The sequence below is a fragment of the Macrobrachium nipponense genome, chromosome 9 (assembly GCF_015104395.2).
Source record: "Macrobrachium nipponense isolate FS-2020 chromosome 9, ASM1510439v2, whole genome shotgun sequence".
NCBI lineage: Eukaryota > Metazoa > Arthropoda > Malacostraca > Decapoda > Palaemonidae > Macrobrachium > Macrobrachium nipponense.
Genome location: NC_061110.1, coordinates 27,661,924 through 27,666,873, shown reverse-complemented (window position 1 = coordinate 27,666,873; position 4,950 = coordinate 27,661,924). Strand labels below are relative to the sequence as shown.

General features: G+C 35.7%; 1 long non-coding RNA gene across 1 annotated transcript; it reads left to right on the top strand.

The window, feature by feature from the left end:
* The first annotated feature begins 3,351 nt into the window (after positions 1-3,351).
* LOC135218289 (uncharacterized) lies at positions 3,352-4,650 on the top strand. Its single transcript, XR_010315277.1, has 2 exons — positions 3,352-3,489; positions 4,430-4,650. It is a non-coding gene; the product is annotated as an uncharacterized LOC135218289 (long non-coding RNA).
* The last annotated feature ends 300 nt before the right edge of the window (positions 4,651-4,950 follow it).

The window sequence follows — 4,950 nt, the reverse complement described above, 5'->3', positions numbered from 1 at the left end:
AAGAATAAGTTGATATCGATTCTGCTGTACATATGCTTATCGAATTCTGGCTTTGTGCTTAGAATTGACAGTTAATTGGTAGTTTTGTGACATATGGACAATTATGAATTTTGTCACATTCAGCCCAGTCTTCAATATTCATACATATTAATCCACAAATATCGCTACGTCGGGAATAACTTGCACTTGTAATTGATATTTGTTGTCAACCGTGGGATTCGAGCCACTCCTGTAGTTTAGGAACAACTACAGCAGCGACTTTGACAACTGAGCTACCGAGTGATGTATAGTCTGATATTAACTGTTGAACATACGACTGACCCCGTAGGATGGTAGTGCCGTCAGTGCACCACATGCAGCGCACTGTAGGCATTACTTCAGGATCTTTGCAACGTGCCTTTTATATTTGTCATCCATCTTACTTTGCACCCTCTCACAACAATAGGTTAATAGTACAACTGCGAGGTTTTCCTCCTGTTACGCCTTTCAAACCGTTGACTGTCAATTTCCGTTTCAGCGCTGAATGACCTCATAGGTCTCAGTGCTTGTTCTTTGGCCTATGTTTGATTCAATTCTTTATACTGTTGAATTCAGGTTTTGAAGCCTACTACTTGCAGTCGATATTAACCCATGACCATGATACCTGATTGGCAGGTTTTGCCACATAAACCTTGACACTTTTTTTTTTATTTTTGAATCACAGATGTTTAATACCCTTTTCAGTATACTTCTGGAATAGCTTACATCCAAGGGTGATCATTAATCCTAAGTACATCCAACCAGTTCGAATCACAAGAGGGGTTCGAACTGCTGCCAGATTTAGGAACGACGATAGACTTTAATAATTTTTTCCACTGAGCTATCAAGATGAGTTGCTATCGACTCTGCTGTGCATATGCCTGTCAAATTCAGGCTTTATACTTAGAATCGAAATCAACCCGCCTCCACCATGATAGCTATAGGTACGTAACATCTAATTACGGATTTTTGTTGCGTAGACCGTGAAAACTTAGCTTTACATGTCTCAAAAGTTTATCTCAATCTGAATTATTCCCGTTCTAATGATAAAATTATGTAATTTCGAAAGCCACTATAGTAAAGCTAGTAATAGTTACAAATATCCCACAAAGGCAAACGAAATACAATAAATATCCTACGTATATTTCTGTTCTGACGTTTCTATGCCCATTGAAATTGGAATATAAAATTTAGGCCAAAGACTAAGCGCTGGGTCGTATTAGGTAATTCGGCGCTGAAAATAGTTTAGATAATTGTTAGGAAAAGTTGGAAAGTAAGATGAACGAGGTTTAGTAAAAAGGAATGACAGGGGTTGCAGCTAGGGGCCAAAGGGACGCTGCAAAGAACTTTAAGGAATGCCTACAGTGTGCCGCGTGAGGTACACTGACGGCACTACGCTCCTGCCGCTTCTTTACCCTAATGACGTTTTTGAAAGTCTTCAGCAATTTGATTATCCTATGCATAACAAGGTGGTGCCCTGGAATTATGGTCTCCTAATGTGGATGCAGAGATGTATTAATTTTTTTTTAATGAACTCCCATCAAGGCTTTGCCGTATACCCCAGTCTCGTCAATATTATATGTTGTTTTTTATGTGATCTTTAAGGTATATATATATATATGATATATATATATATATATATATATATAATATATAATATATATATATATATATCTATATATATATATATATATATATATATATATATATATTTATATGTACGTATTCATTCATTGCAAGGCAACTTTTGCAGGCTCTTTCTTTGGATGGTGTTGAAAAATGATACCTTGAAAGCACCGTTTACTCCCGTTATTATCTATCTTCAGATGCCTATAAGTAAGAAGGGTGAAAAGTTTTTTTTTTTCTCTCTCTCATCAAATTTAGGCAACGCAAGGAGGCTACTTACAGCTGGCTTCAAGTTACATGAGCCAAGATACACTTAAAATGTTGGTTTGAGAGCCTTTATATTTGCAGCGCCCAGGATGTAGTACAATAGACTCACTCTTGATACCAGGGAACAAAAATTACAAAGACATTTTGAGTCGTTATAATATGGCTAATGTGACATTTAATATGGTGCTTGACCTGATTCTTCGATTTTTTTGCAGTCGAGTTTGATTATGTCAAATAAATCTGTGGTTCCCGCAGAACTAGTTCGGGAGTTTGGGAGCAGTAAGAAGAAAAATACTGCGAGTAAGGAAAGAATAGGAATAAAGAGAATAACGACGTAAGAAACTCCCATTCAGTTGGTATATTAAGTTCTATAAAGAGCTTTATAAACAAACAAATCAAAGTTTTCATAAATGTTCATACACCGAGAGTTTTTCGTTATTATCCCGTAATTGAATATTTTCCCCTTGATTCCAATTTTATCAAAGGCTCGGAAGTATTACTAAATAAATAAGCAAATATCCTTAGGCAAAGCGTCAATCTATCCAGTTTGACTTGTAGGTGATCCTTGTCTGAAAATAGCTACCTTGATCATCCTTGATGGTGACGTCAGCAATGACTTACTTCGGTAGAAACAAAGTTAACAGACTGTCACTTCAGTTTGAACGCAGCGGTTGCGTCGTCCCTTGGTTGTTTGATGTCGGAATTGGACGTTTCGCGGACGCATATCATGGTTACGTTGGCGAAGGAACTGGGGGTAGTTTTATGAAGTTTTTCGTATACGTGGCCGGGACTTGATGCAACGTTGGCTAGGGAAGGCTACGTGGAGTTACGGCAGTGGAAATTTATCAAGTCTTTGCTGACGTTAAAGTTTGAATTCATATTATTGTCGTATATGTAGCTGTTTTACTTAAAAACTTTTAGCTGTGATTTAGTTTGTTTGATATTCTAGTTTTTAATCATTTTGCTTATACTTAATTTGGTGTACATAATGTTATATTGCGTTCAACGTGTTATATTTTTTTTCATGTCTTTTTTGCTTTAATATTTCTATGCCGCTGCTTTTAAATATGCCAGGGAAACCTAATCGCCTTCACCCATTATTTGCTTGTCACAATGTTTAAGTTGAACTGCATTATATAATATTCATCATAATAAACTTTCGTTGTCTTGTAGTAGGGACATTAAAGAATTATTCAACTTTTTAATAGCCATAGGGTATTGGTAAATCTTTTTCAGGGTCGGTTATGTCCAGTTTTTACGTAGTATAACTTGGAGACTTCTAACGTTCCAGGGAGGTTAGTGATTTGTTTTTAGTTATTGTCACTATTCTAGGTGACTAGCAGCATAGCCTTCTAAACTATCCGATATTAAGTAATGATATAGCGTGAAATATTTGGTCTTGATGCTATTAAAATAATTTCAAACTACTTCCAGATGACAGTGAATCCAAGCTTTATGGAGCCAGGCTAACAATCAAACTTCTCTTTTGAGAAAAGGAAACTTTGGTAAAAAAATTCTGAACCCAGGATAACTTCTGTATCGGTGCAAAAGAAAAAACGGGTTACGTGGCTCTTCAAGGTTGGTTTCCTGAAAATGGTGAAACTTAAAACATTTTGCATGAACCATCTAAACTAACTTTTTTTTTTCCCCTCCACCTCTACAGGGGCGGTGCCTCTGTAGGGGCGGAGGCCCCTCCCATCCCTGTCCATAGGTCTTATGACCTATGGGCAGGGTGCATGGGAGGTTCAAACCAGCTAATTCATTTAAACCTTCAGGTGGTAAGTGCATCAGTCAAGCTGTTTTTGGCGATTAACGCACCTTCATTTTTTTTCTAAGATTTAAAAAGTAACGTAATTGCATATTTTTATTTCTCGTAAAATCTGACCTCAAGACAATCTACTTATGTATTGAAGACTTGTTTCCTGAAGGTTAAGGATGTTTATGCCAAAGTTAGTATTTAATTTAAGGTACTGTAGTTATTGTAAGTAATATCATTTTCATTCCTTAGTTCAGCAGTAGTAAAGTTTTCGAGTTTTAAGTTATGAGAACGATAGCTTTGATCATTTTAACTCTGTTAAAAATTGCTTCATTTTTTTTCTTTTACCTAGTTTCATATAACGTAAATTTTGGGTTTTATTCTTGATTACACTCTTATTTGTCAGCAGTTTAAAGAAAAAACTGTACTGGATATTATTAATGACATTATGCTTCATACAATATACATACCTTCATTTAAGTTGAAAGGATTTTCATCAGTAACGTTAGTTATAATCTCCTTCTTAAATCTAGTACCGGATTTCTACCAGTCTCTTGCTTAGCAGTCTTGGCTTTCTGCCCTGTTGTTTGGTAGCACTTTTTTGGCAGATTTTTGGGAGCCTTAGTCAAGAGTCAATACAAAATTTGGATCTCTAATGAAAGCTTCAACTCTTCAAAGTTAGGAGTGACTGTGTCATGTTTAACTTGGCAAGTCACTGTAATGCCCTTACAGCATCATTTTTTTCTGCAACATTTTCTCCAGTTTACAGGATAGAGCAATTGGAATGGTTATGTAAGGCAACAAGAAGAATTGTGCTAAGGAACTGGTGCGTCTGCGGGTTTGTCGCAAAAGTTGATAAATTGAGGTGATTGGAGCCTGGCATTACTGATTGCTCTACTTAAGCGTGCTAATAAGTTTTATTTTTTTTTTTATTTCGCATGTGTTGTTAGTTTTGACACTTCAATAAATGGTTTTATGATGGATGTACAAATCATTCTTTTTACCTTCAGTGGTCAGTAATTACAAGATGGCTAATTTAAATATGTAAATGGAAGCTTAGTTATTGCAAATTCCGAACGTTAAAAATGGCTGTACTATATGCCAGTTGGCAATATTATTTGATAGTTTTTCATTTTTTTATGCCTGAAATTAAGGTTTGTTTTGGATATAATAGCTTGGGAACTTAAGACTCAAGATATGGAAATATTTAATTTAATGTATTTAATAACATTTAAGCAGTGCCTCACATTTTTTGGCAGTAAGAAATATACATCAAAATGAAA